This window comes from Oryx dammah, unplaced genomic scaffold (genome assembly GCF_014754425.2).
Source record: "Oryx dammah isolate SB20612 unplaced genomic scaffold, SCBI_Odam_1.1 HiC_scaffold_28, whole genome shotgun sequence".
NCBI lineage: Eukaryota > Metazoa > Chordata > Mammalia > Artiodactyla > Bovidae > Oryx > Oryx dammah.
The window spans coordinates 37,256,480-37,271,220 of record NW_024070212.1 but is presented as its reverse complement, the minus strand read 5'-3'; positions in this window follow the sequence as shown (position 1 = coordinate 37,271,220).

Here is a 14,741-nt window from a genome sequence, read left to right as displayed (position 1 = left end):
GTTTATTGTGATCCACACAGTCAAAGGCTTTGGCATAGTCAATAAAGCAGAAATAGATGTTTTTCTGGAACTCTCTTGCTTTTTCCATGATCCAGCGGATGTTGGCAATTTGACCTCTGGTTCCTCTGCCTTTTCTAAAACCAGCTTGAACATCTGGAAGTTCATGGTTCATGTATTGCTGAAGCCTAGCTTGGAGAATTTTGAGCATTACTTTACTAGCATGTGAGATGAGTACAATTGTGCAGTAGTTTGAGCATTCTTTGGCATTGCCTTTCTTTGGGATTGGAATGAAAACTGACCTTTTCCAGTCCTGTGGCCACTGCTGAGGTTTCCAAATTTTCTGTTACATTGAATGCAGCACTTTCACAGCACAATCTTTTAGGATTGGAAATAGTTCAACTGGAATTCCCTCATGTCCACTGGCTGTTTGCAGTGATGCTTCCTAAGGCCCACTTGACTCCACATTCCAGGATGTCTGGCTGTAGGTGAGTGATCACACCATCATGATTATCTGGCTCATGAAGATCTTTTTTGTATAGTTCTTCTGTGTATTCTTGCCACCTTTTCTGAATATCTTCTGCTTCTGTTAGGTCCATACCATTTCTGTCCTTTATTGAGTCCATCTTTGCATGAAACATTCTCTTGATATCTCTAATTTTCTTGAAGAGATCTCTAGTCTTTCCCATTCTATTGTTTTCCTCTATTTCTTTGTATTGATCACTGCTGCTGCTAAGTCGCTTCAGTCATCCCTGACTCTGTGCAACCCCAGAAATGGCAGCCCACCAGGATCCCCTGTCCCTGGGATTCTCCAGGCAAGAATACTGGAGAGAGTTGCCATTTCCTTCTTCAATGCATGAAAGTGAAAAGTGAAAGTGAAGTCGCTCAGTCATGTCCGACTCCTAGAGACCCAATGGACTGCAGCTCACCAGGCTCCTCCGTCCATGGGATTTGCCAGGTAAGAGTACTGGAGTGGGTTACCATTGCCTTCTCCAGCACTGATCACTGAGGAAGGCTTTTTATGTCTCCTTGCTCTTCTTTGGAACTCTGCATTCAAATGGGTATATCTTTCCTTTTCTCCTTTGCTTTTCACTTCTCTACTTTTCACAGCTCTTTGTAAGACCTCCTCAGACAGCCATTTTGCTTTTTTGCATTTCTTTTTCTTGGGGATGGTCTTGATCCCTGTCTCCTGTAATGTCACAAACCTCATTCCATAGTTCATCAGGCACTCTATCTATCAGATCTAGACCCTTAAATCTATTTCTCACTTCCACTGTATAATCATAAGGGATTTGATTTAGGTCATACCTGAATGGTCTAGCAGTTTTCCCTACTTTCTTCAATTTCAGTCTGAATTTGGTAATAAGGAGTTCATGATCTGAGCCACAGTCAGCTCCTGGCCTTGTTTTTGTTGACTGTATAGAGCTTCTCCATCTTCAGCTGCAAAGAATATAATCAATCTGATTTTGGTGTTGACCATCTGGTGATGTCCATGTGTAGAGTCTTCTCTCATGTTGTTGGAAGAGGGTGTTTGCTATGACCAGTGTGTTCTCTTGGCAAAACTCTATTAGCCTTTGCCCTGCTTCATTCCGTACTCCAAGGCCAAATTTGCCTGTTACTCCAGGTGTTTCTTGACTTCCTACTTATATACTTTGCATCAGTTAAATGTGAAGAATTATTAATAATTAAATTTACTTTGGTCTGATACTACAGAGGACTATTATAAGTTTTAGAGACTACTGAAATATACACACAGTTCTTATTTCTCCCTGAATCCCTGCCCTTCTTTCCTAGAGACAGGACATTATGTGTAAAATTGGCTACATTCTAATGATAGGCAATTTACAAGTATTTTAGATTTTTATTTTTCTTCTGTTTTTCCAGGAAAGTATCTTAAAATACTCGTGCTTTATCTCCCTTCCCCATGTCTCTGAAAATAACAGATTTCTTGATATTTAACATTTATAAAATTTGGAATCATCAAAAGTGCATCTTGAATTTTTAATGGGAAGTGTCTGTTTTGTATATTAGAAGTCATGAACTAGCAAAAGATAGACCAAGCCCAGAATGTTACACAATCTTAGGATGCCTCTAGCCCTGCCTCTTTGTCATGTATAGAATGACCTGAGAGTATCCTGGTTATGTCTGCTATCACAGCATAATGATGCTCCTTTTCATTCTTAAACATGTACCAATTCAGAAGATAAATCATATGGTCATTCTATTTATATGAAATGTAATAGGAATGGGAATGGATGCAACTCAGAGACCCTGGAAAAAGTATTTAATATGAGACCACAGGAACCTTATCAATATCTTAGAGTTATGCTTCAACAGAGCATACTTTGATTTCCCATGCACAGTGAAAGATAGGTAGTCAGTATTAACTGCCAGGATATTATGAGCAAAAAAGACCATAGTTCTTTATTATCTTATGACTCTAGAGAGTCACTCTATTAACTTGGTTACTGACATAGCTACAGAGGAATTTTCATTTTCTTTTGTACAATCAAATCTCATTTACACTTATCTATTTAAATTAAATTGAAGAATATTGTAAGTCTACAGTCACAGATGACTCAGTGGTAAAGAATCTGCTTTCCAACACAGGAGACACAGGCAATACATGTTTGATCCCTGGGTCAGGAAGATGCCCTGGCAAACCACTCGAGTATTCTTGCCTGGAAAATTCCATGGACAGAGGAGCTTTGTGGGCTATATTCCATGGAGTCACAAAGAGTCATACATGACTGTGCACTCATGCATACACGGTCATTGTAAGATAGCCAATATAGAGCAATATTTCAGTAACTATAAACAGGAAGATTGGTATAGTCATATATACATTAGAATCAGTGGATGAAGATGGATTCTCTCAAAATTGGAGGACTGAGGATTTGGTTTAATAGGTATAGAAAGGAGCTTCAGAACATGTACTGAACAGATCAAAAAAAAATTTTTTTTTGTTTTCTACAGATGATAGCAAATTTTTATCAGTTTAAGAAACACCACCCTAATTTACTTTGTACTATTATTTATTAATAACCTGTTGTACCTGAGATATTTTGAAGGATGCCAGGTAGACAGATGAACACAAATATAATTATTATTTTGAGATCCTATTTTAGCATTAAATAAACAACTTCACTACTAGTTATATACCAGGAAACTGGTCAATGTTATCAAGTAAAAGAGCAGGAAGCTATTAAAAAGAATAAAGGACAAAAGGACTTCTCACTGGTAGTAGATGGCTCCAATCTGAAGGGGTTGTCATTGTAATGCCACCTCACTGCCACATGAATACACATTAGTGTTAACAGTTAGATTACAATCCTCTTAACAATGATTTTTTTTTTCCTTTTCAGAAATGGGGCCATGACCTATGGAAGGAAAATCACTACTCTATAACTACTCTATACTCTGGGAAATTTACTGTTTATTGGAAGACAGGTAGCTGCCTTAACTTTGGAATCACTATCTGGAAAAGATGCCTGGGTCTAGATCTACCAGCAGGCATACTTTCCATGACATGGGAAAAGTGTTCCTAAGGAAGTTGTCAGCACAAAGGAGGGCAAAGGTTAGAGATGTAGAGACAGAGCTCTGGTGACAGTTGTTAACACGCTCGTGTCTCTCTGCACACAGCTGGTCTTGAACTCAGTTTCACTCTTTGAATTTCCCAATTATGTGAGTCATTGAATCCTCATTTGGTTTATATTAGTTAGACAGTTGAGTTTCTGTTACTTACAACTGAAGAATACTAATATTTTTGTGAGATATAACAAAACAGATTCTAGATTTGTGCTTAATCTCAGACAGTAGTCCTACATTTTTTTCATCTTAATAATGTCATATTCATATTTCCATATTTTTAGGGTTGTTAGAGATGCTTTTTTTCCAGTTGGGGACCACTTCAAAAACCCTAATTCTACCTAAGAAAAGCAGCATGCATTGAATTTTTTTTTTTTAAACAAACAAAACCCTGTAGGTTTCTTTATCTGAGTCACTTCTAATGATCTCTGAAATCACATCACAGTACCAGGGTAAGCACTAAACCAGAACTAGAAAGGTCATAATTCTCAAGGAGTCAGAGTATGTCCTTGTCTGAAGGACACCTAAAATTCCTGCATGGCAGCTAAAGGGCATCTACATTAGTGAGAAGTTAGATGCTTAAACAGCTAGATGGTGAGAGTGGGTTTAACTTCCAGTAAATGAGCAGCAGTCTCTGGAGTAAAAGGTATTACTAAGTTAAATGCTGATCACTTTAAAAGGAGCTCCTTCTGCATAAGTAAATAAGGGAGCTTCAAATGAATAGAAAACAAGAGGTCAGTGCACACATTATTCCCAGAGGTTGCATGGTGGCACACCAGTGGGGAGTTGTGGGAAGCGGTCTCTGTAAAGAAGGATGACTCTCTACACAGGGATGACTGTACTGAGCATTGTTGAGCATCATAATAATCAAAAGGGTCTTATTTCACCATGTTTTATGACTATTTAAAATAAATTATCTTTAGATAATGCTCACTTTTTTTGCCAGCAATGAGAACAGACTGCTCTAACAGTGCTACACCATTGGTACAGTATCAGCTTTGATAACGTTGGAAGAACGGTGACCACTAATCAGGTGGAAAGAGATTTCCAGTCTTCTTCACTAGTACAGCGAGTCCCAGGAGAGAGGATAGTTTGAATGACAAGAAGAGAAGTAACTGCCAACCGATGACGACAAAACAGTTGGCCATCAAAGAGGAAGTATGACTACAAAAGGTCATCATAGACCTATGTGCAATGCCTCTCTATTAATTAATATAACAGCACAGGGGAAAACCACAGTCCATAACACCAAAGAATGGTAATATATAGGAGTGTTTCCTGAGATACAAAGACTGTGGACACATTGTGGTACTTTTGCCACTCCAATCTACATATGTAAATCCCTAAAATCTGCTTTTCACATACGCATTCTTAAATAAGGTAACTACACATGAGTTTCCAGATGGAGTCCAGCTGCCTAACACCAGAGCTTGTATTTCACTTACACCGTCATGTTTAAACTCATGTTGAAGCTTTTTTTCATTGTCTCCAATATATTGGATTCCATAAAGCTCTTTTGCAGAATAACTCTGCAAGCTAAAAGTATGACATCAAAACTCTGAATAGCAAATTTTCAGGTACAAGACAACAGGGCCCAGATATACAGCTATGTGATGCTTTGACATAACCTACAGGGCAAGTGGGTATGTTTGTGGGTGTACTCAGTCCTGTCTGACTCTTTGAGATTCAATGGATTGTAGCCCGCCAGACTTCTCTACCCATGAAACTTTCCAGGCAAGAATACTAGAGTGGGTTTCCATTTCCTTCTCCAGGAAATCTTCCTGACTCAGGGGTTGAACCCAAATCTCTTGAGTCTCCTCCATTGGCATGTGGATTCTTTATCACTACACCACCTTGGAAGCCCAATCCAAAGAGAAGAGATAGTAAATCTCTGGAAGTGGACCGTTTACATGGTCTTCAAATGATATTTAATAATTATTACTTATATCACATAGAATGAAATTGAAGAATGGTTTTATGTGTCAGCTGTTTATATTCATCTTGTTGTTCAGTCACTATGTTGTGTCCAACTCTTTTATAACCCCATGGACTCTACTCCATCAGCCTCCTCTGTCCACAGAATTTCTCTGGCAAGGATACATGCCATTTCTTCTCAACCCAAGGATCAAACCCCCTTCTGTTTCTCCTGCATTAGAAGGTGGATTCTTTACCAATGAGCCACCTGGGAAGCCCATATTTCATCTTAGTGAAAAACTAATTGTGTAATATTTCCTTTTAAGTTATACCATTTCTAATTCCTTTGTTTAATTTATTTAAATATTATGGAATTTAAAGATTACAAAGTACCTTCAATCTTTTGCCATTTAAATTGATTATGATAGTTGAAATCTGCCTTTCATTTAGATCTAGCTGATCAAATTGCCAACATTCATTAGATCATGGAGAAAGCAAGAGAATTCCAGAAAAGTGTCTAATTCTGCTTCATTGACTATGCTAAAGCCTTTGATTGTGTGGATCACAATAAACTGTGGAAAATTCTAAAAGAAGACTACCTCCCCTGTCTCCTGAGAAACCTGTATGTGGGTCAAGAAGCAACAGTTAGAACCTTACGTGGAACAACTGAATGGTTCAAACTTGGGAAAGGAGTACAAGGCCATATACTGTCACCCTGCTTATTTGACTTATATAGAGAGTACATCATGTGAAATGCTGGGCTGGATGAATCACACATGGGAATCAAAATTGCCAGGAGAAATATCAAAAACCTCAGATAATGCAGATGATACCACTCTAATGGCAGAAAAGAAGAAAGTAAAGAAGAACTAAGCTTCTTGATGAAGCTGAAAGAAGAGAGTGAAAAATCTGGCTTGAAACTCAACGTTCAAAAAACTAAGATCATGGCATCTTGTCCTTCAATTCAAGGCAAGGAAAAAGTAGAAGCAATGAGATTTTCTTTTCTTGGTCTCCAAAGTCACTGCAGATGGAGACTGCAGTCATGAAATTAAAAGACACTTGTCCTTGGAAGGAAAGCTAAGACAAACCTAGACAACATTTTAAAACACGGAGTCATTACTTTACCAACAAATGTCCGTATAGTCAAGCTGTGGTTTTCCCAGTAGTCACGTATGAATGTGAGAGTTGGGGCTTAAAGTAGTCTGTGTGTGTGCTCAGTTGCTCAGTCATGTATGACTCTGTGATCTCATGGAGTAGAGCCTGCCAGGCTCCTCTGGCCTTGGAATTTTTCAGGCAAGAATACTGGAATGGGTTGCCATTTCCTCCTCCAGGGGATCTTCCAGATGCAGGGATCAAACCTATGTGTCCTGAGTCTCCCAAATTGGCAGGTGGATTCTTTACCACTGAGCCACCTGGAAACCTCCAACAGAAGACCGAGTGCCAAAGAATTGATGCTTTCACATTGTGGTGCTGGAAAAACCTCTTGAGCATTCCTTGAACTGCAAGGAGATAAAACCAGTCAATCCTAAAAGAAATCAATCCTGAATATTCATTGGAAAGACTGATGCTGAAGCTTCAATATTTTGTCCACCTGATGTGAAGAAGAGCCAACTCACTGGAAAAAACTCTAATTCTGGGAAAAGATTTAAAGCAAGAGGAGAGGGGGCAACAGAGGATGAGTTGATTAGACAGCCTCATCGACTCAGTGGACATGAGCTAGTACAAGCTCCAGGAGAAAGTGGAGGACACAGAAGCCTGGCTCACCTCAGTCCATGAGGTCGTAAAATTCAGACATGACTTAGTGACTGAAAAACAAATAACAGAAACTTTAAAAAAAAGTTTTCATAGAGGTCATAATTAGATATATCCATACAATCACACTCCTAGTAAGGTTATGGTCAAAATCCTTCAAGCTAGGCTTCAGCTATGTGACCCAAGAACTTCCAGATGTACAAGCTGGGTTTAAAAAAGGCATAAGAACCAGAGATCAAGTTGCCAACGTTCTTGGATCATAGAGAAAGTGAAGGAATTCCAGAAAAAACATCTACTTCTGCTTCATTGACTATGCTAAAGCCTTTGACTATGTGGATCACAACAAACTGTAGAAAACTGTTAAAGAGATGGGAATACCAGACCACCTTATCTATCTCTGAGAAAGCTGTATGCAGGACAAGAAGCAACAGTTAGAACCTTACATGGAACAACAGATTGGTTCAAAATTAGGAAAGTTGTATATTGAAACCTTGTTTATTTAACTTACATGCAGAGTACATCATGTGAAATCCTGGGCTGGATGAATACAAGCTGGAATCAAGATTTCCAGCAGAAATAACAATAGCCTCAATAACAATAAGATGCGCAGATGATATCATTCTAATGGCAGAAAGCAAAGAGGAACTAAAGAGCCTCTTGATGGTGAAAGAGGAGAGTGAAAAAGCTGACTTGAAACTCAACATCTAAAAACCTAAGATCCTGGCATCTTGTACATCACTTCAGGGCAAATAGAAGGGGAAATATGAAGGCAATGACAGACTATTTTCTTGTGCTCCACTGTGGATGGAGACTGCAGCCATGAAACTAAAAAGATCCTTGCTCCTTGCAAGGAAAGCTATGACAAACCTAGACAGCATATTAAAAAACAGAGGCATCATTTTGCCGACAAAGGTCTATTTAGTCAAACTATAGTATTCCCAGTAGTCATGTATGAATGTGAGAGCTGGACCTTCAAGAAGGCTGAGAGCTGAAGAATTCATGCTTTTGAACTGTGGTGCTAGAGAAGACTCTTGAGAGTCCCTTGGATTGCAAGATCAAACCAGTCAACCACAAAGAAAATGAACCTTGAATATCATTGGGAGGATTGATGCTGAAGATGATGCTCCAATACATTGGCTACCTGATGCAAAAAAAAAAAAAAATGACTCTTTGGAAAAGACCCTGATGCTGGAAAAGATGGAAGGCAAAAGAGAAGGGGATGGTCGAGAATGAGATGGTCAGATAGAATCACCAACTCAATGGACATGAATCTAAGCAAACTTTACGAGATAGTGGAGAATGGGAAAGCCTGATAGGCTGTGGTCCACAGAGTCACAAAGAGTCGAACAAGACTTAGCAACTGAGAAACAACAGCAACATATTTTGTTTCAATAGTTCTTTATATTTTTCCATTTACATTTATACTCAGCTCATGGGGATCTAAGTTTGTCTATCTTTTCTATGTTGCCAAAACTCTTTAAGTGAATATTATTCTTTTCTAGTCCGTTTAATTTCTGCAAAATTTTAAACTTAACAGTTGAGGATAATTTTGATGTTATATAATACTATTTAATTCCATTTAATTTATAATACAGATTTTAGACTCTTTGAGAGTAGGAGATATGTTTATATTTCTCAAGGTTATCCATAGTTCATAAGAATAGCAAGGATATATTGAATTTGAATAGAAAACATTTATTGGGACATTGGCACATTTTTTTTCAAAATAAAATATATTAGTCTAAACTTCAGTAGCTGCAATCTCAAAAAATGTAGGTTGGAATTAAAGTTTTATTAATTTTTATTAGAATTGTATTGTAATCATAGCTTATTAGGGAGAAGTATGTATCTTCATACAGAAGATACTATATATCTATTTGTATATGCTGTTTTATTTTAGTATATATATGAAATTCAGAATGCATATAGCTTGCAAATAAATTCTATATCTTTAATATTAAAGTTAACACTAAATAATTCCTCTGTAGCATTGTGAATGGGACTTTCTATTATACTATACAATGTCCGTGGTTAATTATATAGCTTATTATTTCTTCAGCCATTTGTTAAGCAGAAAATTTCACAATAATTATGCCGTTTACAAAAATAGTGACAACTGTCAAACTGAACTGACCAGTGCTACAATAAATAGCATTTAATAGTGATGACATTAAGAAGCTTTGTCTTATACATCTGTGTCTCTTTTGCTGTCTCGCATACAGGGGTATTGTTACCATCTTTCTAAATTCCCTATATATGTGTTAGTATACTGTATTGGTGTTTTTCTTTCTGGCTTACTTCACTCTGTATAATAGGCTCCAATTTCATCCACCTCATTAGAACTGATTAGGACTCTGTGGGAGAGGGAGAGGGTGGGATGATTTGGGGGAATGGCATGGAAACATGTATAATATCATATGAGAAAAGAATCGCCAGTCCAGATTTGATACAGGATCCTTGGGGCTGGTGCACTGGGATGACCCGGAGGGATGGTACTGGGAGGGAGGTGGGAGGGGGGTTCAGGATGGGGAACACATGTACGCCCGTGGTGGATTCAAGTTGATATGTGGCAGAACCAATACAATATTGTAAAGTAATTAGCCTCCAATTAAAATAAATAAATTTAAATTAAAAAAAATTTTTAAAGAAGCTTTGTCTTCTAATTTAGTAGAAACCACTTTTAGTCTTTACCCCCAAATATGATGTTGGATGTGGGTGAAATAGTTTAAATTTGGTTAGTAAATTATGTTAATAAACAGTACACTGTTAATATTCACATTTTCTGAAGTGCACTTTTAATATTCAAATTTTTAATTTACTCATTAATAAGGAGGCTTATGTTTGCTATCCTATTGTTGAATCTTCCTCTTTTCTAGACTGAACCTTGTAGAGTTTGTAAAAAAGCTCTCTAATAGTTCTGTTACATCATTCTTATAATATGTTTCAGATTTTACTCTGATAACTTTCATTATATCTTTGCATGTTCATTATTCAGTAATGTTAGAAGATAGTTTTTCATGTACTCTCATAGCTGGATTGTGGTATACAGTATGTTAGCATGCTGAAATCGACAGGGATTTTCTTTACTTCCTTTTGCTCTAAATCAGCTACACTAATGCAGATGCTATTAGTTTTTGAATACTCAAACAAACATCTGTGTAGATTATTGGAACTAGTGTGCTTTAGAGGGGGTTAAATTTGATAAACGTCATATATTGCAAGATTATTCATTTACTGAGGTTTCCTATTACTTCTTGCAATGTAAGTTCCCCTTCAATAAATTATGCTGATTTTCAAATTCATTACCATTTGTTTGTATAGAAAATAATTCTCTTTTAATTACTTCTATTTTCTTTCTATGGTGATATATTATTTTCATGTATAATCTGTGATTTAACACCTGCTTTTCATTATTTTTTTTATTTTTTTAATTAAATTTTTATTTTTACTTTATTTTACTTTACAATACTGTATTGGTTTTGCCATACATTGACATGAATCCACCACGGGTGTACCTGTGTTCCCAAATATGAACCCCCCTCCCACCATAACATCTCTCTGGGTCATCCCCATGCACCAGCCCCAAGCATCCTGTATCCTGCATCAGACATAGACTGGTGATTTGTTTCTTACATGATAGTATACATGTTTCAATGCCATTCTCCCAAATCATCCCACCCTCACTCTCTCCCTCAGAGTCCAAAAGTCCACTCTACACATCTGTGTCTCTTTTGCTGTCTCACATACAGGGTCATCATTGCCATCTTTCTAAATTCCATATATACGTGTTAGTATACTGTATTGGTGTTTTTCTTTCTGGCTTACTTCACTCTGTATAATCGGCTCCAGTTTCATCCATCTCATTAGAACTGATTCAAATGTATTCTTTTTAATGGCTGAGTAATACTCCATTGTGTATATGTACCACAGCTTTCTTATCTATTCATCTGCTGATGGACATCTAGGTTGTTTCCATGTCCTGGCTATTATAAACAGTGCTGCGATGAATATCGGGGTACATGTGTCTCTTTATTTTCCAAAAGATTAGTTTTAAAAAATATTATATGTTTTAAAAAGTAATAGCTTGACATTATATCAGCGTAATTATTCCACATCTCCTTTGAAAGCTGGTTTGAGTGAATTCTGCTTCTTTCAAATTATTCCAAGACAAACTGCTTTCAAATAGTTTAGTAGATAAGTTTAGTAGATATTTGACCATAAATTTACAGTTACTATATTTTTAGAAAGTAATATAGTATATTTGAATTTAGGAATAATTTTAATATGGCATTTTAGAAATAGGCATGTTTGTCTCATTTATATGTATTTAATTTGTTCTCATATTTATGATCGTATACAATATTCTCTGTTTTAATGTTTTCCTTCTTTTTTTTCACTTTTATCAGCTGTAGAATATTTTTCAAATTTCTATCCATTACTTCAATTAAAACATGTTATTTTTAAACATTTATAAAACATATATGAGCTTTAATTAGTAATTAAGTATTATATATACAAAATCATTTGGAGATTAGTAGCAACCCACTCCAGTACTCTTGCCTGGAACATCCCATGGATGGAGGAGCCTGGTAGACTGCAGACCATGCGGTCAATAAGAGTCAGACACGACTAAGTGACTTCACTTTCCCTTTTCACTTCCATGCATTTGAGAAGGAAATGGCAATCCACTCCAGTGTTCTTGCCTGGAGAATCCCAGGGATGGCGGAGCCTGGTGGACTGCCGTCTATGGGGTCGCAGAGTTGGACACGACTGAAGCGACTTAGCAGTAGCAGCAGCAGCAGCAGCTCACTATAAAAATCCCTTTCACTAGATATGACCATAATACACAAAGATGCTTCCTAAGCCATGTTAGAACTATATGACCTGTTGGTTCTAAGACAGTCAAGATTCTCTAAAAGAAACTGAAATATCAGTAGTGACAAGCCATGTTAGTAAGAGGTAGGGCTCTAAAAGCAGTCTGTGAAATCTCTACATGTAACATATGCTTGATCTTTGCTTCTGTTAGAATACAACTGCTTTTGATCCTATCTGAGATCAGGCTCTTCACTTGTATAATGTATCCATGAACTTCAAGTCACAGATGGATTCCATTGCTGCGTTAATTCCTATTCTGTTCTGCATTTTCACCCTCATGACCGATTTTCATAGGCATAAAACATGCTTCAATATCACTCATGTTGAAAAATTTAGCAAATATACAAAACATCTTGTCACTCTATTCTTCTCCAAATACTGCTCTTTTTCTGCACAGTTTATAGCAAAACTATATCTTTCATTCACTATTATATCCCCAGCATTTAGTGAATTTCCTGACACACAGTAAAAATGTGACCATTTTCTGCTGATTAGATAAATAAACTGAAGATGCCTGGTTTCCTGCTTCTTGTTAAATTCTGAGAACACTCAGATATCATTTCAAGAATCACATTTTTCATTCCTAGTCAGAATCACTTTTGGCATGTCAGCTTTGTTAGTGAAGAAACCAGCCAACCAACAATTTTTTCCACCTCTCATATATCCAGTTTGTTGCCAAAAATAATTTTTAAAGATTATATGTTCAGTTGCATATTTTTAACATGTGTTATAGTTTATAAATAAGTTTTTTAATGTTATTTTATATCAAAACAATGTTAATGCTACTTTATGAAACATTTATAAGTATATGCTTGTAATGACTATCTTTATTTAACTTTGTTCTTGTATTTTATAAACATACCTGTGTATAAATTTTCCTTTTTTGTTATCATTTAAAATTTTCTTGTTATATGTGTTTTGTTTTCTTCACATATATTAATCATCTGAATAATACTGCTGTTCTTTAGACTCAGGAGATATTATCTCTCAGATTATCTTTATTTCCAATATATTTTTTTCATCATTCTACAAGATTTTCTTGAGATGATTCTTTATAACACTGAACTGACATTTAACAGAATTGATTCTGTTTTTTGTTGAATATAATTTTCCTTATTATTGTTTCCCAAAGCTGTTTGTTTGACCATTTATTTTTCATCTAACTTTGTAGTGGTCTGTGCAAGAAATTGCTTGATCTTTTCATTTTCCACTCTCTTTCCCATAACTCAGGTAAGTCACTTAATATTTCCCCAAATAAACACATAATAGATTCTTCAATTTCCAAACAAATTTTTTATCATTTACTTAAAAACCAAGGCCTGCTCATATTACCTTTTTTTCTCCAATCCTTAATAGAGACATGTTCTTTACAAGACATACCTTAGTAAAATAGCTATCATATATCAACAATGGTAGTCATTTTCTGTAGCAGCAGGAGGCAGTAACTATGTAAACCAGAAAATTAATATTTAATAAAAAGGACTCAGGCCTGATCCTATTTCTCAAGAGAATATCTAAATTTACATGTGCATGCTAATTTCATAATGTTTAGCATTTATTCTATTCCTTTAATAAAATATCACAACTTAACATTTGCCCATTGTGCCATAAAATTGTGAGATTTTCATTAAGACACAAGTAAGGAGTATTTCTATATATTCAAGGTTTTCTGTAAAGGAGAATCAGGCACTGAGATTATAAATCAATATCTTTACCCTTCTTGTGTATAAAAGTGAACACATCCACATTAAAGACGCAGACAACTTTTTATTTTGGCATTGTTCAAGAGAAACATGAATCTTCTTTGTTGAGACTAACTACTCAACTATGAAAGAAAGTGAAAGTCAGTCGTGTCTAACTCTGTGCGACCCCATGGACTGTTGCCTGCCAGGCTCTTCTGTCCATGGGATTCTCCAGGCAAGTATACTGGAGTGGGTTGCCATGCCCTTCTTCAGAGGATCTTCTTGACCCAGGGATAGAACCTGAGTCTCCCGCATTGCAGGTGGATTCTTTACCATCTAAACTGCCTGGGAATAGACTAAACTATGGCCAAAAGCTTCATCCAAAATATTAGCATTTAAAATTCCATTAAAGTGACACTATTTTAATTTAGTAGCTATACTTGTTCTATAGACAGAATATTGTAGTGCTTAATCACATGACTACACCTGAGGACAGAAGTTCTGTCTAAACAGTCTTTGTGCTTCTATTGCATGAAGCATGGTATTTTTCATTTAAAAATGTGAATGCAATTTTAGTGAGTACATTAATACTTGAAATATACAATTGACTATTTTATAACATTTTACAAAATGTAGGCAAAGCATTTCACTAATTTATAGCTCAATAATTTTGTCAGTACAGATGTTTGGGTAGCTCTTCTTATAGCTCAGATATCATGAGTTGTAATTTTAAAAGTTGGGAACCCCTTAGAAAACATATTTGATAAATATACAAACATAATTCTGATTAATAGGAAATCAGTTGTCACGGTAGTTCTTTAGAAAATACATCCTTTGTCTTCAAAGCATGTTACTCAGTGGGGTGTTTGTAAAATATAGGTCATGTGAAATTGGTAATTTTAGACCTCATTATATATTTGCTTTTATGAGGTA